General features: G+C 43.0%; 1 protein-coding gene across 1 annotated transcript in view; it reads right to left on the bottom strand.

The window, feature by feature from the left end:
* GRM3 (glutamate metabotropic receptor 3) overlaps positions 1-23,638 on the bottom strand; it is a 122,242-nt gene extending 98,604 nt beyond the window's left edge. The window contains exon 1 of the mRNA XM_038741404.1: positions 23,458-23,638. The gene's annotated coding sequence lies outside the window, so the exon portion shown is untranslated. The remainder of the gene's footprint in view (positions 1-23,457) is intronic.
* Positions 23,639-23,953: the final 315 nt, after the last annotated feature.

Here is a 23,953-nt window from a genome sequence, read left to right as displayed (position 1 = left end):
CAGCAGGAAGAGAGCTTTGATCTGTACATTCTAAGCCAACACAAATGCTTTGAAAATAATTACCATGAAAGTAGCCCTTGTATGGGATCTCTGGAAGGTGAAGATACCAATTATTTGTACTTCAATAGATAGTTATGGGTTGAATGCAAGTATGTGTCCACTGTCACCAGGCACAACTAGGTCAACAGTTGCTTTCAAAAGCATTAGATGCTGATGTGTGACTGGGCCTTCAGAGCAGAATCATGGGTTTGGGCAGTCAGGTGTGAATATTGCAGGGTGCTTTGGGGGTAACTGGGCTTTTTTCACTCTGTTAATGAATAAGACATTCCCTGGCTATAAGAAGCTTACAGTCTAGAGGAAGCCAGAGTCTTGGCACCTAACACCTATTTCCACTGCCACACGACTGCTTTTCAGAGCAAGTGCTTGCTGTGTGACCTCTGGCAAGTCACTTAATTTCTCAGTGTCTCAGTTTCCTCAACTGTAAAATGGGATACCTGTTCTGCTTCTGACTTAGATAATGAGCCCTACGTGGGACAGGGACTGTGCCTGACCTAATTAACCTGTACCTTCGCCAGCTCTTAGAATCGTGTTTAACACACAGTAAGCCCTTCAACCAATACCATGAAAAGTGTAAAAATTGATCCAGTTCCAAAATATACAGCGCTCTGGGTTAAGATGAACACTAAGTACTGCACTGAGGACATTGCTTCCTGAAGAATCCATGAGGACATTTAGGATGCTTTTGATAAGCAAACAATCACATGTGAATGCAGATTTACTGATCTGTTAGCCACAGATTGCAGATAAAAATGCGATAGAAATGAAAATCATGTGCAGCTGTGAAAACTGCATTTCAAAGGATTTGGCAACAACAGGTGAAAAAAGAAAATCAGGGACAGTGCTGTAAACCCCACCTTGGAGGTAACAATATTTAGAATGGGCACCTGGCCAAATGTGATCAACAGTTAGGTCTGGGCTTCTATATTTATGCTGCAACTCTTAACACTGTAACTAACAATCGTATTGCCTAAGAATGGATGAACGCCAAGAAAAATGCAGATTGGATCTGTGGATTTATGGTTGAATTTGCTCAATATGTGTCTGTATGGATTTCTGCTACTTCCGTCCCATCCTAACCATCTCCTCCTTCCTTTCCTCCAGAAGATATTTCCTAAGATAAATGATGAAGAATGTGAGGCAATATGAAAACAAAAGGTAATATATTAAAACAGCAATTTATTTCAAGGGCTCATCACCCTTGAAGAGACAGGGCCACACATTTTGGGGGTGAAGGTTTATTGGTTTCATGACCTCCTGAAAGATGCTAAACTGTTTTTTAATATTAAAATTCCTTAATATACAGTATAAGTGCTCTCTGTAGAAGATTGTGACTTGGACTGCATTACACATTTTATTAGTGGCATTTGTTAAGCATTGCCAAGCACTGCTATGTGCCAAGCACTGTATTAAGCAATGGACTAGATAAAAGATAATCACACTGGACACTGTCCTTATCATTCATTCAATCATATTTATTGAGCCCTTACTGTGTGCAGTAGCTTGGGGGGTACAAGTTGGCAACATATGGAGACGGTCCCTACCCAACAACGGGCTCACAGTCTATATGAGGCTCACAGTCTTTATCCAATTTTACAGATGAGGCAATTGAAGCACCGGGAAGTTATGTGACTTGAACAAGGTCACACAGCAGGCAAGTGACAGAATCACTTTATCTGTTATCTGAGCGTGGCTCAATGGAAAGAGCACAGGCTTTGGAGTCAGAGATCATGGGTTCGAATCCAGCTCCGCCACATGTCTGCTGTGTGACCTTGGGCAAGTCACTTAACTTCTCCGAGCCTCAGTTACCTCATCTGTAAAATGGGGATAAAGACTGTGAGCCCTACATGAGACAACTTGATCACCTTGTATCCCCCCAGCGCTTAGAACAGTGCTCTGCACATAGTAAGCACTTAACAAATGCCATTCTTCTTCTTCTTCTTCTTATTATTATTATTATTATTATCTGTATTACAATAACACGTCCTGCTTCTACTCTGTACCCAGGACTACACGACAGGAAGATTGCATCTGAAGTAAAAGATTTGCTCTCTGTCCTCGAGGAACTTCAAGTCTCACTGAGAAAACTGGAGAAGACACCTGTCACCTCCCTAATAGATAGGGGCCCCGGGAATACTGGTAAGAAACTGGCTGTTTTCTTTGAGATATTAGATGAAGGAATCTTTGGCTCAAGTAGCCCACAGTGGCCCATCCAATTAGGTGGTTTGGATGTTCCTTACTTGTAACTTTGCACTAAGCCAATGGTTCTCTTTGGAAGCCCTGAAGCCACTTGTTCGAAGGGTGTCTTGAGAGCTAAATTCTTTTGTAAGTGTGTTGATGTCGGTCATTTTTATCCACACACAAAGTGCATTTCACTGCTTTATTAGCACTTGAGATAGCCAATGGGATATAGCCACTGTGCTAGGCATGTGGGAGCACACATGCCTCTAGACTGTAAGCGCATTGTGGGCAGGGAATGCCACTGTTTCTTGTTATATTGTATTTTCGTATGAGCTTAGTAAGTGTTCTGCACACAGTAAGCACTCAATAAACATGACAATGAATGAACGGTGAAAGTAAAAGACAATTCCTGCTCTCATGGAACTTACAGTCTACTGAGGAGAAAGACAGTTTACATATTTACAATGGGAACTGGATAATATAGTTATAATGGGGGAAAAAAACTAAATTAGGCTAGAAATGAATAAGTAAATGGAAGCAATAAACCAATATATACATAACTGCTCTAGGTGGCAAATGAGATAACTTGATCAGGGAAGAGGGCAAACTCTGACACAAATCAAGGCAGGGGGGTAACTGCAATCCAGTTATGAAGTCAAGCAGGTTTAGAGTTGGTTATCTAGAGAACGGAGATCATCGGTCTGTTAACAAACTGGCTTGAGGCATTTGAAAATATAAATCTTTAATCTGATAGGTTCCTACTAACCCCTTCTTGTCTGTAGTGCTAATGGGGTGGGCTTGAAAGTGAAATGGAATTTCTGGAAAGAAAATGTGCTTTATATAAATTTCCCAACTCACATCATTTTCTGGTCTCCTATGACAACCTCAACGTCAGTGATTTATTCTGGGCAGTTAAGTTACACAACAATATATATGAGGAAAATTTTGGCAAGTAATTCATTGACTGGATAACTTGCCAGGAGCAGATAATCATTTGGAAAATACAAAACTCGCTGGAACAATAAAGGGGTGAAGTCTGGAGATTCGGCCTGGGAGGGTGGTTGTACTGAATTTGATTCCTGGACTCTCCTGAATACGTTCCAATGGCTTAGGGGAGCTCCTTAAACCCCTCCCTGACTCAATTTATTTTTTAGTACAAGGATGCTGTGAGAAAAACAAATTCAAAGAGGGTCACTTTCTCACTTTGTCCCCACCCTGACACATCAATCATAACACAGCCTATCTATAGCTCATAAAAGGGAGCAGAATCCCCCAGTAACTTCTGGTGGAGACTGCAGAAAAAGAAATTGGCCTCACATAATCCAGAATAATGGTATTTATTAAACACTTCCTATGTCCAAAAACTCAGGTAGATACAAGATAATCAGCTTGAAACAGTCCCAGTTCCACATGGGGATCACAACCTAAGAGGGAGGGAAAGCTGACACTTCATCCCCATTTTTTGGATGAGGAAACTGAGGCCTAGAGAGGCTAGACAACTTGACCAAGATCACACAGAAGGCAAGTGGAGAAGCCAGGACTAAGACTTTCAAATTAGGCCCAGTCTCTATATAGTAGTAATAATAGTAGAAGTCCTCTAGATTGTGAGCATGTTGTGGGCAGGGAACATTATCTACTCTGTTATATTGCACTCTCCCCAAGTACTTAGTATAGTGCTCTGCACACAGAAAGAGCTCAATAAATGACTGATTGACTAATTGCTTAATAACAGTAATAGTAGCAACAGCAGCATTTATTGAATGCACACTTGGTGCAGGGCACTAAACTAGATGCTTAGGAAGAACTTAATAATACAGTGACGTTCTCTGCCCACAAGGAGCTTACACTCTAATAGGGGAGACAAGCATAAAAAGGTTTACAACTAGAGAGGTCAAAAATAAATCAAGTGGACATAAATGAATGAACGCTAGGGAGAGAGTAGGTACCTACCTTTTCACGTGGTTCATGTTCCCAAAGTAGACTCCTTAAACCTGTGTACCATTTTAAAAAGTGTATTAGTCTACAGGGAGATTTAAATTTTCTTGATACTTAGGGGTAGGGTTAAAAAATGAGTGATGAGATGTTTTATGAATGGAGGAGTGTTTGTTGGCTGCCAAGAAACTCCCCCAGTATTTGAAATCTCTCTCCTGTTGCCTGTATAAGTGATTAATCTTCACAGGCTGGTTGAGAGTAAAATAACAAAAACAAAAAAACCCTCCTCAGACATTTCTTTATAGAATGGGATGCAAGATTCCTTACCTCTCTTTTAGAAATAACTTATTAATTTCAAAACTCTTATCCTCAATTCCTTTGCGTATTGCATGTGGCTTAAAACCCCTATGGAATTATTTGAATTTCAATTCCATCTCACACTTTCATTAAAATCTACTTCAACCTGATTCTGTAATTAACATTAGCATTAAATCCTTATTTCTAACTACCAAAATCTTCCAGTAAGTTTAGGTTACAATTACAATGTAATTTTGATAAAATAATTAGTTGTAATAGTATTAGAAATATACATATGATAGAAAGCATTTAATTTTCCTTACATTAATGTATGTTTCTGATTTTTATGTTCTTTCTATCATACTGCAAAGTGTTTTCTATATAAAACATTTGGTAAACATTAAAAATATGCATTAGTTTCATAATCACTGCAATGCAGAAGATTCTTAAGGGTATAGTAGTTCTGCATGAAACAGGCCAATAGATTAATTGCTTTATTTTCCTTCTCTTCCCACCGTATACTAATTTATGTACAAAGCCTCAGGACTTGAGTAAATTTTACATCACACATGAAAATCATCGTGCCAATAAAAAGAGAACATAATGTTTAAAGAAAGACCGTGAAATTAAAGTCAAACACATCAAATTTCATGTAGTAGTAAATATTTGAGGATGAACCAAATAACTGCACTACAACAACAACATTCATATGGAGAAAGAAAAGTATTTATTCTGCAAGTGAGGAAATAAAAAGCAGAATACAGTTTCAGAATGATGCAGTTGCTACAATTATGTATAATAATACAAACATTATTTAGGGGTGAGGCTACAGATGGTACAGGGACTTTGGATTTTCTGAGGGACCTATTGAGAGAGGTACTGCTTGGGTTCATTCTGTAATTAGATTTGGTCACAATGGAAAACACCACTCGGAGGGAGGGCACACATTTAACAGGTGTTATTTTGGCTAATGAGCAAATGTCTCTCACAATTACTCTGTTCAGAAATTATTCTCTAGTAGTTAAATTTATGGAGGCCTCAGCAGTAATATTTTGGGTATCTGGGCATTAGAAATAGGGTTATCATAGCACTACTGTGGGAAGAAAATGCCACCATTTTAAAGCAGTGTGACATGCTCATTTTGCATCAGTGTCTTAGACACTTCATGAAGACTGATTGCCTATCCTGCCCTCAACAAGATTAAGCTAGAGGATCTTGAAACGTTCATACACCTTCAGTTAAGCAGAACTGCCAAATGGTCATTTGCAGGTTACCGTCTTTTACAGTTTGAAGCTTACCAGAGGATGCAGGGTTGTAGGAGGTTAAAAGTGAATCTTGCTCAGGTCTTCCTCTAGATAGTAGGTTGATTCAGGGCTGGAAGGTAGGCAAAGAATTGCTTCCCAAATCCCACAACTCCAGGAAGAGGGGGAACCCACTGAAGTTTGAAAGTGGCAGATTCAAATGGAACAACAGACTAAACGTTTCCATGTAATGGGTAGCAAGCATATGCCTCAGAAGGTCAAGGGTGGCTTGGATGAATTCATGAGGGAGAGGTTTCCAAAAGCATTTTTAAAGGAAAGGTTGTGAATATTAGGTGATTCAAGAAGGGCTAATGGTGGGCAATTAGTGGGTTAGGTTAAGTTGAGAAGCAATTTTCCTATTGGAGAGCGCCTGAGTCTGGAAGTTAGATGTGGGTTCTAATTCCAGCTCCACCATTTGCCTGCTGTGTGACCTTGGGCAAGGCATTTACCTTCTCTGTGCCTCAGTTTTCTCAATCCTATTTACTGAGTGCTTACTGTGGGCAGAGCGCTGTACTAAGAGCCTGGGAAAGTACAACATAATATAACAAAGTTGGTGGACACATTCCCTAACTAAAACAAGTTTACAATTTAGAGTCCTCTAGGACTTACAGTCCTCCTCTGTAAAATGGAGATTAAAGAGCAATGATTCCCCCACTCTACCCCAAGCCCTGGGTGGGATAGGTACTGTATCCAATCTGGTTATGTATCCCAGTGCTTAGTACAGTGTTTGGCACAAATAAGCATTTGACAAACCTTGATATTATTAAGGATGCTAACGGATACACCTATATCTCTGAGGATGGCTGTCATAGGGCCCCATAACCCTGTTAATTCATTCATTCCTTACTGCCACTGTCAGAGGCAGAATTTTGGTTTTCATTAGAATATTGGTCTGCTCCAATAATGACATGCTATGGCTTTCTGTTTTGTTCTATATCAATGCAGGTTGTGAGCTCTCATCATCAACCATCCCATCTTCCCTGATGTATTTATAAACACACATTGATAACACTGATTGGTCAAAAATGACCTGTCAGGAGAAAGTATCCCAGCCTCATCCTCTCCTTCTTGGCTGTGGTGAGACTTATACCGAGAGGGCACCTGGATAGAAAGGCAGGTATCCAAATGACTACAGCAACGACGAATTCTGGCTTGAGCCAAGTAGCTCACTCTTGGTGGCTGGCAGCATGGTTTGGGCCTCTTTCCTGAGATGGTGCTGAAATGTTCCTGCAAAGAGGGGATCCAGGCCATTTCTGGCTTTTTTTAAACTTTTGAAACCTTAACTTTCAAATCTCCCCTCCCTCTAATCCTCCATCAACACTGCTTTATTTCTTAAAGGCCCAAGGAGAGGTCTAGATAGCAGTCACTTTTTTACCTGAAATCTTTCTCTTTCCAGGAAAGGCACCAAAAACCCTACTTCCCCAAGGAGTTGATGCTAGTCAGTGAGTGGATGTTAAATCAAGAGAGATTCTCAGAGAGGATGGAATGGGTTTTAATTCACTGAGTTACTCAGTTGAGTTACTGCACTGGGTCAGTAGCTCTGAGGCTTAGGTGAATCAGGCCTTGTGGGTTTTTCAACAGTCTGTGAGTTTCAATTTACATAAAACTAGAGATTCAGAGGCACAGATGAGTTCATAGGAGTCGTTTGGGCAAAAATCTCCAAAAAGGTCCCCTAGTCCTCACTTGATGCCACAGTAGATGCAGTGGCTCTTCTATTCCCTCTCCACTCCTCTCCTCACACACCCCTGGGGGGAAAAGCAAAGTGATTCTGGGTGGTCATCTCTCCTTACCCTTTCACCTTTCACTTTCCTAGACCCTGCTGCTGCCTTGGTGAGGCAAACCCAAGCTGTAGCAAGTCTCACCATTCCACCACTCTATTCTTCTCTCCACTGTCCCCGTGGGAACAGGCCATTGAAAAGGTTATTCGTCTTCCCTGCCTCACATGTTGCTCACAGTCTATGGGGGAGGGAGAACAGGAATCGTATCTCCATTGTACAGATGAGGAAACTCAAGGACAGAAAAGTGAAGGGAATTGTCAAAGGACAGAAAAGTGAAGGGAATTGTCAGTGGTCATATAGCAGGTAAGTGGCAGAGTCAAGATTAGAGTCAATTAATTATGGTACTTGCTAAGCACATAAGTACCAAGCACTGTTCTATGCCCTGGGTAGATGCAAGATAATCAGGTTGTACACAGTCCCAGTCCCACGTGGGACTCACAGTCTAAGTAGGAGGGAGAAGGTTTTAATCCCCATTTTACAGATGAGGTAACTCAGGCAAAGAGAAACTAAATGACTTACCCAAGGTCACACAGCAAACACGTGGGGGACACGTGAAAAGCAGTGTGGCTTAAGGGATAGAGCATGAGCCAGGGTGTCAGAAGGACTAATCCCTATTCTAATCCCTGTTCCACCACTTGTCTGTTATGTGATCTTGGGAAAGTCACTTCACTTATCTGTGCCTCAGTTACCTCATCTGTAAAATGGGGATTAAGACTGTGAGCCTCCTGGGGGACATGGACTGTGTCCAAACAAATAATACCCCAGCATTTAGTACAGTATCTGGTACTTAATGCATTCAAAAATTAAAAAAAGAAATTAAAAGAGGTGGGATTAGAACCCAGGTCACCTGACTCCCTGTCCTATGCTCTTTCCACTAGGTCATGCTACCACTTCCCCAACATCTTGCCATGTCCCACCCAGCCCTGAACTGATTGCCACCTGGGTCTTGCTAAGCATACTCCTGCTTCTGACCCCCTAATCCTGTGATAGGGGAACTGAGGGGAACTGTTTCCACTTCAGCTCTTTTGGGACAAATACTGTTTTACCCTGGAAGGCTTCCATTTCTGTTACCCTTGACCTGGAAACCGTGACAATGAAAGGTATGAGAGGAGGGAAGTTTGAGTTGGGCCAGCTTGTGTGATGTCCACCAGCAGCAATATGGCAGGAACTGTTTAGGCTCAGTGAATTCTGGGAGAGTGGCGGAAGAGGGGCAGCAGCAAATCCTGCTTATTTACCCACCTAAACAACGACTTCATAACCTAGAGGACATGCTCCCACTGCTGTTATTTACAAAGGAAGAAAACCCAGCCCTGAGGAATTTTGGTTCATGGCTCGCCTCCTGGACGATTCTGGGAAAGGTCACAGCCACCAGGGCCCTTGATTTCTTCATCTGTAAAGTGGTGATCTTAATGATTTCCACTAATCCCCCATGAGCCGGAGAAAATGTTTAAAATGTGCAGAGATGTTCACCTGAAATAATGACCCCCTGTACTTATAAAGCTGTTTTTATCTGGGGACCTCAAATGGCAATATAAATGTTAATGGGAAGCAGCATGGCCTGGTGGATAAAGCACAGAGGACCTGGGTTCTAATTTGAATCCACCATTTACCTGCTGTGTGACCTTGGGGAAGTCACTTAACTCCTCTGTTCCTCAATTACAAAATGGAGATTTAATACCTGTCCCCTCTCCACCTTAGATTGTGAGGCTCATGTGGGACAGGGACTGTATCTGCCTGATTAACTTGAAACTAACTCAGATCTTAGAACAGTGTTTGACACCTAGTAAGCACTTAAATACCACTAAGCCAAGCCCTCCTTACCACCACCCCCCTCCAAAAAAAACAACCTTCTTTACTCTCAGAATAACCTTCTTGGGAAATGTCACCCTTGCTATATGGCAGTTACACATATAAACACACTTAAATATGCCTCCCACTCAGATAATCTTTTAGTGCCTCAGTTTCCTCATAGAGGGGAGAATAATCTTTTATTCCTCCCTCCTTCCTGGGCTATCATACGAAGAAATGAAATAATTGTCATAGAAGTGATATAAAAATTTAAATGACAAAAAATACAAGGCAATATTATTTTCTCTTATTGGGAAGGGCAAATAAATTCAGTTCTGTCGGATTACCAGAGTCATACACCAATCAGAAATACATTAGTTTTTTACTCTTCTGCACCACCCAGTCTACAAGGCTGACCTTACACATCCTTTGGAAAAGGGAAGAATCAAGATGATAATTATTAGCACTTCATGGTTTATAAATATTTTGAAGCCTTTAGAGGAGACGTGTATAATATTCCCAAAGAATTATTATTCATGCTACTTAACCTCGAAGTATTTTTCTTGTTAGAAACACACTTCTTGCTTTTCTTTTCTCTGAAAAAACATGGATTAATCACATGGGTCATTTTTATCCATCAAAATGATACAAAACACTATGAAACTGGATGCTGGGTTTGATGAACTGTGTTTGGCACACAGTAAGCGTTTAACAAATACCATCATAATTTACTGTTATGAGTCTCACAGACTGCAATATCAGGTATTGGGATGAAGGTTTTTCAGCCTTTGTGCTGATGTGGAAATGTAAAGAAATGGAAAAACAGTACTGAACAGCCAATTTCATTCCTAGAATTTGCTTGGAAAATCACCAAGAAAATTGGAAGTCTCATATAAGGTCTAATCTGAAGGAAATTCAAGATTAGCCTTTTCTGTGGAGGTAACAGAGAGCTCAAAGTCAATGGCTTAATAGGATTTCTGAATCTGACAGACTGATTGATTGTCACATTCGCCTGTATATATGTTTGTACGTATTTATTACTCTATTTATTTATTTTATTTGTACATATTTATTCTATTTATTTTATTTTGTTAATATGTTTTGTTTTCTGTCTCCCCCTTCTAGACTGTGAGCCCACTGTTGGGTAGGGACCGTCTCTGTATGTTTCCAACTTGTACTTCCCAAGCTCTTAGTACAGTGCTCTGCACATAGTAAGCACTCAATAAATATGACTGAATGAATGATTAAATATTTCGGAATGTGAGATCAATGTTTTAGTCAAGGATTGAAGCTCATAGCTTATTTTGGTTAATAAACCTTTAAGTGCATTGAGACAAATATTTTTAAAAAGAGACAGTCGCTCTTGTCCCCAACTCAACTCTCCTATCCAAGGGTCTCTTAGGGGCTGCTCTGAAGAAAGAAAGCTTCCTCTACCACTTCCCTTTGTGTATAAAACAGGCTTTAACCAAGGAAACTACTAGGAGTAGAGCTGTTTACAGGGCAATCAATCAATTAGTGGCATTTACTGAGAGCTTACTGTGTGCAGAGCACTGCACTAAGTGCTTGGGAGAGTACAATACAGAAGAGTTAGTAGACACATTCTCTGACCACAGGAGTCCACAGTCTAGCAAGGGAGACAGACAATATAAATGAATTATGTAAAGGTATGTAAGTGCTGTGAGGCTGAGCTGAAAATCAAGTGTTCAAAGGGTACAGATCCAAGTCTATAGGCAATGCAGCAGACAGTGGGAGTCAGGGAAAAAAAGGGCTTAATCGAGGAAGGAAATTAAAAGGGAAATGGAAAGAGTGCCAGAATACACTAAATTTCTCATTAGTTCTGCCACCTAAATCTCATTCTACTCCACTGCCTGATTTCCATTAGTATCGCCTTCAATGCTTATAGACCTTGAGTACGAGGGCTTCTTTTCATGGCTGAAAAATTCTCCAAGACTCTAAACTGGGGAAAGCAAGATTAACCTACTTTGTCAAATTGGAAGTTATATGGCTAGAAATGAGGGTGCTGGGTTTCTTGATAGAATGCTGCTCAAGATCTGGTGTGCAATGCCTGAGTCTAGTGGAGGGTTAAAAATTTTTGTGGTGTATTCAGAGTGAAGATAATTCAGGTTAAAAAGTATATTGATTTACTTTTAATTATCTATATGTAATTATTGATATTTCATTATATGTCATGCTGGAATTTACCAGATAATTGTTCAACACTCCTCTTTACTTCAATTGCACAGACCTAGCTGAAGTGATAATTGGTCAAAGAGTAAGTTCAAAAACAAGTCAGAGAGAAAAAAATCACAAAGCCAAGTTGCTTTAAAGACTACAGCTTGTTTCTTTTGCAAACAAAAGCTCCCCACAATTGGCTTCAAGGTTTTCATCTGACTCCTCCTTTCCTAAATGTTCTCTTCACCTGCTCTTCCCCAATTCTGTTCCTCCCAAAGCAACCTTCTATCTATACCTCCCTCAACTTTCCCCTCCTCCATGCCCTTGCTCATGCCATTCTCCCCCAGCTTGTAACTCCCTCCCCCATCCTCACATCAAGCGGCTCTGCCGCTTATCTGCAGTATGACCTTCGGAAAGTCACTTTTCCACACTGGGTCTCAGTTTCCCCACCTGTTAAATTGAGATTTAAAACCTATTCTTCCAAATTTCAACTGTGAACCCCATGGAGGACAGAGGCTATGTCCTACCTATTTTGTATCAACCTCAGCACTCAGTACAGGGCTTGGCACATGGTGAGCACTTATCGAATACCAAAGTTATTAATACTATTACTATTCACAATCAATCACATTTATTGAATGTTTACTGTGTGCAGAGCATTGTACAAAGCACTTGGGAAAGTACAATACCATTGATCGATTGGTCCCCTTTGAGTCCCACTGAGATTGGAGGACTGTGGAGACGGCACTGCGGGGTCAAAGTGCCATGTTTTAGGGATGAAGTCTCAGTTTATGGCCATTCAGCTCTCCACTGGCTGGGAATTCACTGCTTAGTAGTTCATCCAGTGTAGGGGGAGCAGGAAATTGGGTCAGACCGTCAGTTTTGCTATCAATCGTATTTATTGAGTGCTTACTGTGTGCTAAGTGCACTTAGTACACTGTACTAAGCGTTTGGGAGAGTACAATACAACTATTAATGACACATTCCCTGCCCACAGTGAGCTTACAGTACAGAGGGCAAGACAGACATTAATATAAATAAATGAATTATGGATATGGACATTAGTGCTGTGGGTCTGAGGGAGGGGTGAATAAGGAAGCAAATTCAAGAGCAAGAGCAACACACAGGGAGTGGGAGAAGAAAAAATGAGGGCTTGGCCAGGGAAGCCTTCTTGGACGAGATGTGCCTTGAATAAGGCTTTGAAGGTGAGAAGAGTAATTGTCTCTCGGTTATGAAGAGGAAGGATGTTCCAGGCTACAGGCAGGATGTGGGCGAGAGGTTGGTGTGAACAGATGATACTAAGGTAGAGTGAGTAGGTTGGCATTAGAGGAGCAAAGCGTACAGGCTGTATTGCAGTAGGAGAGTAGTAAGGTGGGAGGGAGCAAGGTTACTATCATTATTGTTATTATTATTTTCATTATCAGGCAGCCCACAGCTTTCCCTGATTAATTTCCCAGAACCCTGAGCCATCTCGTTTTGCCAATTCTAGCATTTATAAACTTTACACCCTTAGCACTTATGTATATGTCTACGGTATTTGATCACCCACTAGTTGGAAATATTTTTGTGTTTGTTTTTGCTATTAAAGGGTAAGCTGCTTGTGGTCAGAGAATGTGCGATTTGATATTCTGGACTTAATAATAATAATGACATTTATTAAGCACTTACTATGTGCAAAGCACTGGTCTAAGCACTAGGGAGGTTACAAGGTGATCAGGTTGTCCCACGGGGGGCTCACAGTCTTCATCCCCATTTTACAGATGAGGGAACTGAGGCCCAGAGAAGTTAAGTGACTTGCCCAAAGTCACACAGCTAATTGGTGGAGCTGAAGCACCTTCATAGTACCAAATGTGCCCTCGCAAAATGCTACTACTACTATCACCACGTACAAGAGCACCAACTAGGCTGAATATAGCTACTGTTAAAAATCAAACATCTAGGAATTTAAAGGATCATTCTTAGGGACTAAATTAAAGTAAATTGACCAAATAAAGACTCTCACAACAGTCTCCATTTCCATCTTTCTCATGGCTTCTTCTCTTTGTTTGTTTTGCACTTTAGGATTTTCCAACGAAGTTCCGGGGTATTAAAAACTAATGCCAATATATTGAGTTTACATTACAAGCAAGTTAAAATTCCCAGCCTGTCAGAGCACTTCTCCTAGGATACCAGGAAAAGCAAAGTTCAGCTAAACTGCACAATTAATTCTAAACCACTTCTGAGTGGAGAGAAAAGGTTGCGTTAAAGCTATTCTGCTCTCTTCCTAGGGATTTAAGGTCAGTTCAAGAAACAGAATTACTATTCCCTCAAAGCTGCCTCTCTGATTTGTATTCTTGTAATTATCTTCTCAGGTCCTCTTCTTTTTTAACTTGTAAACTCTGCTTAATAAATCAATTTGAGGATTAGATACATGTAAATATACCTACTCAGTAAGATAGACAAACAGAGAGATGAAACAGGACAGTGGCTGTAAGACTCTTATGACTGATGTCTTACTTTTTGGGTTCTGGGCAGATACTCTTCATTTAAGGAAGCTCTGCCCTGTAGTATTCACAGGAAAAACAAACAAACCAGGTGCTGAACCTTTTGATTTATGGAAAAGTGGTCTCCTTAGACTAATTTAGAAACTACTGGGTTAAAAGAAGTCAGTAGGACTTCATCATTCAACTACAGTATGGTGAGAGGAGGATTTAGATCAGAAAAAGAATCATGGACATTATATTGACTACTGATTGCATACAGGTCAATGGCAATCAATAAGCATACACTGAGTCCCATCTGGGCTTCCCTTCAATTATGGTTTACAAGGAAAGAGTGAGAACGGGTAAAGTTTCACTTCTATTTGTGCATCCTGTGATTATCCCAGAAGGGGAGGTAAAGAGAACCATGAATTGCTAACTGAACAGGATACAGGGAATCAATCAAATTTATTAAGGGCTTACTATGTGCAGAGCACTGTACTAAGTACTCAAGAGTGTACAGTATAACAGAGTTGCTAGACACATTCCCTGCCCACAACGAACTTTCAGTCAAGAGGATTCATGAGGTTTTCCAGGGCAGTGAAACTCTGCTTCAACTCACCTCCAGAGTTGTCACAAGCCCCTTTCTTAGAGGTCAAGTGCTGTGTACCTTCAGCTTTTCAAGAGACTGAGGTTACAGCTTCTTCAGTCATAGGCATGGACAGAAGACATCAGCAACAATAGTGAGCAGAAAGCCTAGGCTTAATCAACAATGCTGTGACAATGGAGACTTGCTTTGGGGAGGAAGGGATTTCCAGGAGAAAGGGATTCCAGAAAATAGTAGTCTTCTTTATTTGGTCAACCTCCCTCCTAGTGTAGCTAGATAGATAATGAACGAACAGAATCAGCATTCCTTACTACTTACGGAGCAAAATTCATTCATTCAATAGTATTTATTGAGCACTTACTGTGTGCAGAGCCCTGTACTAAGTGCTCGGAAAGTACAATTTGGCAACAGAGAGAGAGAATCCCTACCCAACAGCGGGCTCACAGTCTAGAAGGGGGAGACAGACAACAAAACAAGTAGTCAGGTATCAATAGCATCAAAATAGATAAACAGAATTATAGACATACACATCATTAATAAAATAAATATAATAATACATGTGTACAAATATATACACGTGCTGTGGAGCAGGGAAGGGGGTAGAGCAGAGCTTTTCACCATGGGTGAATGGTTATTCTATTTGTAAGACTATGCCTGAGCACACATAGCATTAGTCCATGAGCTAGACAACAACTTTTGTTTCCTAAGAATTTCCTAAAACATCATTCTACATCTCCCCACTCTTCAAAAGCCTCCAATGAATACCCGTTCCTCTCCACATCAAGCAGAAACCCCTGACCACTGGCTTTAAGGCACTCAATCAGTTCTCCTGCCTCCTGTTTATCCTTGCATTTGTCTACAACCCACCTTGCCCCTTCATTCCTGTCAAATCAGTCTACTAACAGTTCTTCATTCTTGTTTAATCCTGCTGCTGAACTCACACCAGTTCGGCTTTCTGAATTCACCTCCCAACTTCATATCTGGCAGACCACTGCTCTCTCCATCTCTAAAGCCCTTCTGAAATCACATCTCCTCCAGAAGGCCTTCTCTGATTAATCTCTCATTTCCCCATTTATATCTGCTCCCAACTGCCACTTTGGCCCTTCCACAAAACCTAAGGACTTGGTACTCACCCCCTTCCAACCCCATCAGGGTTATGAACACATCTTTAGTGCTTAGTACAGTGCTCTGCACACAGTAAGTGCTCAATACATACAATTGAATGAATGAATCTTTAAATTCTATTACTTCTCCATACCTATAATTTTAGTATTGCCTTCCCTACATAGACTGTAAGGTCCTTGGGAGTAGGGATTGCCCTGTTAACGCCTTTGCACTCTCCCAACAGTGATGGGTCACACATGCTATTAAGAAGAAGAGAGGAATGATAACATCTGAATTTGGTTTCTCTTGAGTGGGAGAGTTTAAAGGGGGAGAAGCAGATGGAGAAAAATGATGTGACTACAGGTAAAGGTGGGATAAGGGAAGTAGCATGCTGGATGTTCATCACCGAATTCTGCTTAGAATTCTGTAGTTTGGCTTCTGTAACTCTGGAGTTACACTTCCAGCTTGAGAAGCAAAGGCTGATGAAAACAATGGGAATGGAAAAGTTTTACTGAGGGAATGCTGAACATATTGCTGTTCTAGTTTGTGCATATGAATGAGGCCGATTCCTCTGTCCTTTCTACCACTGGGTCTCAGGATGCAATATTTGACGCAGCAAGGTGTCATAATCAGTGGAAGAGAGACTTGCTGCCTCAACAAGCTGAGAAATTACCAGCACTGTGGATTGCCAAACGTGCTCTAAGAACTAATTTCTTGCCTGGCTGTCTCATTCCTCCACTACCTCACAGAACTTGAGTCTCTCTGGGGGATTCCAGAACCCGTCTTACTGAGAGAATGTGTATTCTGGCTCTGGGTTCTCCATTCTACTTGCCAGAAACCCAAGTGGCCAATCTGGAAGCCACATCTATTCTGGAGCAAGACTTCTTGCAAGATCTCCAAGGACAGGTGTGCTCTAGGAAATGAATTTTCCCCCAGAAAATGTCAGTTTGGGACCCGAATCTTCCCAGAACAAGCCCAGCCTTAGATGCCGATGCAATATCAACAAGGATTGTGTGATGCCATTAGAACCAGTTCTTTAATAATAATAATGGCATTTATTAAGCGCTTACTATGTGCAAAGCACTGTTCTAAGCGCTGGGGAGGTTACAAGGTGATCAGGTTGTCCCACAGGGGGCTCCCAGACTTCATCCCCATTTTACAGATGAGGTAACTGAGGCACAGAGAAGTTAAGTGACTTGCCCAAAGTCGCACAGCTGACAATTGTCAGAGCTGGGATTTGAACCCATGACCTCTGACTCCAAAGCCCGTGCTGTTTCCACTGAGCCACGCTGCTTCTCAAAACCATGCTCCACTAGCCCAAACCCCTCACTTAAGCCTAGGCACTTAACAGGTTTTTGTTTTTTTTTTTACTGTTTTTTATGGTATTTATTAAACAATTACTATCTACCAGGCAATGTACTAAGCACTGTGGTACATACAAGCTAATCAGGTTGAACACAGTCCCTGTCCTATGTAGGGCTCAAAGATGAGGCAAAAGTTAAGTGACTCAGCCAAGAACACTCAGCAGAGAAGAGGAGGAGCCAGGACTACAACCCAGGACCTTCTGACTCCCAGGCCTGTGCTATTTCCATTAGGCTATGCTGCTTCTCTTTACTGTTCCGGAGTGTGGGTAAGGGTTGGAGGAGAGGGTTCAAGGCACAGTCCAAGAGGTAGTGTGTATGTGAATGGGGGGAGTGCAGGGTGGGGAGGTGGGAGAGACACATGGCACAGGGCTCTCAGCCAACCTATACAGCAGCCATCAATTAAGCAACCCACCAAACTAATCAGGATGCATTCTGACAGTCCAACAGCCTATCCCCTTCCATAGATGGAGAAAGGAGGCAGGGAACCCTGATTCATTCAATCATATTTACTGAATGCTTACTGTGTGCAAAGCAAGTACTGAGTGCTTGGGAGAGTACAATAAACACACACATTACCTGCTCACAACAAGCTTACAGTCTAGGGGGTGGGGAGACAGACATTAATATAAATAAATAAGTTACAGATAGGTACATAAGTGGGGCTGGAGCAGGGGAAGAACAAAGGGAGCAAGTCAGGGTGACAAAAGGGAGTGGGAAAAGAGGTAAGGGGGGGCTTGGTCAGGGAAGAAGGCCTCTTGGGTATTTCAATCAATCAACCAATTAATAGCATTTATTGAGTGAATACTGTATGCAGAGCTCTGTACTGTTTCGAAGAGCTCAATACAGTAGAGTTGGAAGACACGATTCCTGTCCTCGAGGAACTTACAATCTAGGAGAGTTTACAATATAGTGGATCTTACAATCTAGTTGAGTTTTTAGGGACTTCGCTCACTCCTCAAGACCTCTCCTCCTAGATGGGAAGCTCAATCACTCATCTGGTGACATCAGCAGGAGTGCAGCCTATTACAGGGGAGGAATTGGGCATAGAGGAGGGGGCTTGAAAAAAATCGGGAAAAGCGCCAGAGCTCTGAGGTAAGTGAGGTAGGCTTCAACAGTATCAGGAAGGCTGGGATTCAGCAAGGTGAACCACCAGGAAGGGATCTTTGTATGATGTGTCTACAGAGGCAATATGGCAGTCATTTACAGGGTGTTAACACCTGAGTTCAAGTTAAGAACAAGTGCCCAGTCAGGGATAGATGGCTATTCCTGAATTAAGTTTAATATTTTGTCATACCACTACTGTTGTTGAAATCTTTAAGGAACTACTAGTTGTAAACTCACAGTTAGATGGAAAGCTACTAGCTAGGACCCTTCTAGAATATAAGGTCCCTGCTAGTGTCAGCTCCTTGAGGGTACGGAATCATGTCCAAGAACTTAGTACAATGCTTTGCACACAGTAAGTGCTCCATAACTACCACGGGTGGATTATTGCTTTGGTTTTTATTTGTTAAGTGCTTACTGTACCAGGCATTGTGCTAAGCACTAGGGTAGAAACAAGATTATTGGTTTGGACAAAGTCCCTGTCCTACATAGGGCTCACAGTCTTAATCCCCATTTTACAGATAAAGTTACTGAGGCTCACAGAACTGACTTGCCCAATGTCACAGCAGCAAAGTGGCAGAGCTGGGATTAGAACCCAGATCCACTGATTCCAAGGCCCATGCTCTTTCTACTAGGCTACACTGCTTTTCACTGAGGATATTGGTTATCTGAAGTCTATGTGCCTGAGTAGACTGTATATGGGACCTGCATATTCATAGAGATTGCTATCCTAAGGAGAGAGAGTGGATAATTTGGCATTCACTCCCAACCTCAGCAGTCCCCCCTCAAAAGTGAAGGACGGGCTGGCTGAACACAGGATGCTTCCCATGCCCTTTGCTGGGGTGTACCAGAGCAAATTAACACAGAGCACTACGAGAATTCCCGCTCTGAGTGTAAACTGCCATGGACACTGGGACCCTGGTGTTACAATGAGGCGCTTGACCTCAAAAAGTGAAAAAATATTCAGTCTTCCCCAGCTGAGTCCAAATCCCACTTTTTGATTTTGGTAAACAGAACCAGAGGATTCTGTGAAATATTTTCACACTGAATTTGGTTTGCTCCCAGCTGACAGTGCGAGTTCTCCTTCTGTTTTCTGTTGCAGAGCATGAGGCATTTAAAGAATTCTTAAGTACCTACCACATCTAAAGCCCCCTTTTATATGCTCCAGTCCACATATTTTTCATCTTATCACTTCAAAAGGCTCAAGTCAGGAGAGTCTAGAATTCTACCTTCATTAGAGTAATGATGCTGCTGGTTAATTATGTCTAAAGAGGCTAAGGTCGGACTAAGTGACTCTCTGTAGTGCTATTGCACAAGTTTAAACTCAGGTTCTCTTCCATTCTAGTAGTAAAATTTACATGATATCAGCATCTTCAACGCTATATTAGGTTCTAAAGAGCAACAGTTCAAAGGGGACTGAAAAGCTGAAGAGCACAGAAGTTTCCATTGTAGAGAATACAGGGAAATGGTTCTAGTGAATCAATTTTTCAACAAAAATTGCTTGTACACGCATACTCCACCGTAGCATATAGTTTAGACAGAGTCATTTCAAAATTCAAGAGCCTCTAAAAAGGTGAGTTTTTTCCCTCCCCTATTGTATCTTTAAAAAATTAGGATACACGTATTGAAAAAATGTCAAAAGTAGTACTCTTCCAAGCACTCAGTACAGTGCTCTGCACATACTAAGCGGTAAGCGGTAATGCAAAGTACAGAGCTTTGCATACGGCAAGCGCTCAGTAAATGCAATTGAATGAATAGTAAATGCTCAGTAAATACGATTGATTAATCGATTAACTTATTAGCAAAGAAATTCAGACCCGGTACTGCCCTCTTCACCCTAGATTTATGAACTGTGTTTCTATTCTGCAAATTTATTGGATGGAACCTTAAAAACCTGCAAAGAATAATCTATAGCAAGTATAGTCCAAGAGGGTATAAGTACAAGTAGCATGATGCAATTGAGATAAGGGAACATTAGGTTAAATATCATCACAAAATTCTTAATAAGGGGGACTATTCGACTGTGAAATAGACTTCCAAAGCCAGTGGTGAAAGTCACTGCTTAAGTCATTTAAATCCAGACTGGACCAAAAAGGTCCACCAAACCACTTCAAAACACATAACTCTGTGGGATCTGCCGGTATTAGAGGTGGGAGGTGACTAATGTAATAGATTTTTCCTTTACACTATTTGCCTTAATTCTGCTAACTTGGTCTTGGTCTATGGTGTATACTCTTCTACTATTTTTCATTGCTTCTGTGTGGCAATTCTAGTGCATTAATCTAATGCAGGACTGAGCTGAATCAGTCTGAGTAGCCTCACAAGTTAAGTCACCACAAAAGAGCTGGGCAAAGCAGCTGGAAAGCAAACGGGTTTCCTACTTCATTCATTCAATCGTATTTATTGAGTGCTTACTGTGTGTAAAGCACTGTAGTAACCACTTGGGAAAGTACAACAATAAACATTGACATCAAATGCCCACAACGAGCTTACTTGTGTCTCCCTGCCTCGATGGGCTTCTCAGAGGATTGACCCAGAAAAAACAACTCTCCCTCTAGGTAATTCAGAGCATCCTGGCCCCCCCCTCCAGGCTGAAAAACTGATGGCCACCCTCCTCTTGTTCCTAGGGGATGGAGTGTTTGTTTTTGTTTCCTTTTTCCAATGATTTTTGTGGACTTTGATGAGCAACTGTTAAAAAGTTGCAAAATTCCATCCCTGTAGACAGCCGAATTTCAATTGGGGTGGGGTGTGTGTGCGTGTGTGCATGTCTTCAGCCGGACTTGTGCATGCCAGAGGGCATGTATGTGTGTGTGGTTTGTACCCACAGAAGTAAGGAAAAACAAATGTACACTCAAGCTGCTTTCTCAATCCATTCCCCACACGTTCCATCTCTGCTTCCATCCAACATGCATGAGCAAGTAACAAAGGGAATTCAGGAACTGGGTCAGTTTTTTTTTTGTGTTTCACTATGTAGTACAGCACATTCTCCAACACCTAGTCCCCTTCCATTCAGGTTGCTCGCTAATTTCAAAACGGTATCTCCCAAAAGGAGGCGAACTGCTGAATTTATTTGTATGATCTCTAAATCTGTTCCCTCTCACTTGACTTTACACTCATTTTCACAACTGGTCACATGTCATCCCACGGTGAGAATACAGCTCGATGCTGAAAGAAGCTACATCTTTACACTGAGCCGCAGGCTCATCCTAGCTCTGGCATAGTTCTCGATACTACACTTTACGGAAGGTGTCGGCTTTACCATTCAAACATTTTCTAACAGTAATAATAATAATGATGGCGTTTTATTAAGCGCTATGTGCAAAGCACTGTTCTAAGCGCTGGAGCCAGGAAACGAGACCACAGGAATATCAGGCTCATTACCATCTTTTAGACTGTGAGCCCACTGTTGGATAGGGACTGTCTCTATATGTTGCCAATTTGTACTTCCCAAGCGCTTAGTACAGTGCTCTGCACATAGTAAGCGCTCAATAAATACGATTGATGATGATGATCTCTGATAGAAGCCCACTCTATTTACCCGTTTCGCAGAGGCATTGTTATTCTTTTTTCTTCCAGACCTGCAGGACTTTTTCATTGACACACCTACTTCATTTTGAACGGCGGAGGCAAGTTTTGAGGGCCGGGAACCCAGCATGCCCATCTGGGCTATAGGGAGATTCTACCCAAGAGTTCAAAAGACAGATTTTCAGCAGGTCGAAGCACAGCGTGCTTTTATCTCACTAGGTAGCCGAGTTCATTCCGACGGATGGACGGCCAAAATCATGGAAGTGCTAGCTTTCTTCTAGAATGACAGGATTTTACGGAGGCGAGATTCTGTTACTGACATCATCGCTTGAGGGCGGGGGGGGGGGGGGGGGGAACAAAGCACTTTAAAGATACCTTGTGACCAGTAGATCACTATTCAGTCATTTGGGTAAATAACTTATGTTTTCAAGAATACACATATGATTTTATAATTATTAAGCAATGGTACCGGCTACCCCGAAGGTCGGGTGGAGCAGCCCATTTACTCTAAGGAATTCTGTGCGTATGCTCTTTCTAAATATACCTGTGAAATTACTGCACATCACATCACTGTTCCGTACATGCAAATGCAACAGACTTCAAATTCAGTGCCAAGATAAAGAGGGGTGGGGAAGATCCGGAGACGCTTGGGAGGGATTTTCTCCTTATCTCCAGTGGATGCTGATTTTTCTAAAGGAAACAATCGATCCTCTGCTTAAGCAGTGCCTGGCAGGTGCTACAAATGGAAGCATAGAAACTCAAAGATCTCTCTAGCTCTTTCCCTCATACTAACGTCTTGACTTTAACTGTCCTGGCTTTCTTTCTTTGTATCACACAAACACACACACACTCACTCATTCTCTCTCTTACACACACCTGTGCGAATCATTTGGCCCTAGGATCTCAAAAGAGTTTACCAGTCTTGAGTTTTTTGCCACCCAGGCCCCTTGAATTTTTCATAGCAATCTCATAATATGAGTCAGACGCAGGGCTAAGAAAAAAAATGGATTACCTAGGGGAATCTTTCAAGTTCAAGGGGGTCTCAGGAGGTTGGGGACGAAACGATGCCGAGGGTGAGGTAATAAATATCTTAGGAGATGAAACCTTTCAGCGGAACGACCCACTTGATTCTCGGATCTAGAATCGGCCCCCTGCCTTCGCGTCTGATCAGAAACCCGAATGGGATGGGGGTCGAGGGGTGGGAGTAGATCGGGGCCTTCCCATGCCTTTTCCCCATGTTTTCCCCAAAGGTCGGCTCGGCTGGGAGCAGGGATTTGGGAGCGCTCCCGCGGGGGCCCGCAGGGGTGCCAACCGCTGGCCAACATCTGGCTGCGTCTCGCCTGCTTTTTCGCATCGCCCTACAGCCGGGGCACCCATGCCCCCACCTCCCCAACCCGGCCTGCCCTCGCCAGGGCGAAACACGGCATCGACCCATCGCCAGCCCGGACCCCCCCCCCACTTAATCACGGGGTGGGGGCAGAGGTGAGAGAGAGAGAAGAGAGTTGAGAGTGGTCATTCATCCAGTCATTTATTGAGCGCTTACTGTGCGCAAAGCACTGGTCTAGGCGCTTGGGAGAGTTCACTGCAACACTAAAAAGGACCCATTCCCTGCCCCTCCGGGAGTCGAGGCGGTTGGGAGGGGTCCAGCCGCCCTTGGCACCCTGAAATCCGGGACCCTCGGGGGGGGAGGGAGAGGAGGCCTGCCCTGCCCTCCCGCCCCTATCAATCCCGTGTCTCGTTGTCCGGGCCGGAGCGCGCCCGAGGGATGGGGCTGGGGTCCCGGGGGCTTACCGTGGGCGCAAGGGCAGGCGGGTCCGGCTCCTCCCGGGCTCCGGCTCATGGTGGGTCCTCGACAGCCGACCCCCCGCCGCCCACTCTCCGTCCTGTCCCCGGCCAGCCCAGAACTTAGTTTGCCCCCGCCATGGCCAACTTGGCCGAGGACTCGCCCTCCCCCCCCCGCGCCCTTCCCCGATGCCCTCCCGGTTCTCTCCGGTGCCCGCTGGCCCGGGGCCCGGGGAGCAGAGCATCAAGGCCTCCCGGGCGGCGGGAGGGTGGAGGGAAGGAGCTGGGGGTGGGAAGGGGGGCGGGAGGCAGCGGTAACCCCGGTGGGCCAGCCGGGGGAGGAGGGCGGCTCTTCACAGCCGCGACCCCCCGCTCCCCAGGCCTCCAACCCGCGTCCCGTGCAGCGGAGCAACTTTCCCCCGCCCCGGCCAGGCGGCATCCATCGCCACTCTCGGGGGTCCCCGGCCGAGGCACGGGTCTCCTCCGGGCATGGCTTTCCTTTCTC

The sequence above is a fragment of the Tachyglossus aculeatus genome (genome assembly GCF_015852505.1).
Source record: "Tachyglossus aculeatus isolate mTacAcu1 chromosome 12 unlocalized genomic scaffold, mTacAcu1.pri SUPER_6_unloc_1, whole genome shotgun sequence".
Classification (NCBI taxonomy): domain Eukaryota; kingdom Metazoa; phylum Chordata; class Mammalia; order Monotremata; family Tachyglossidae; genus Tachyglossus; species Tachyglossus aculeatus.
Note: the sequence above shows the minus strand (reverse complement) of the source record. Positions and strands in the feature narration are given on the sequence as shown.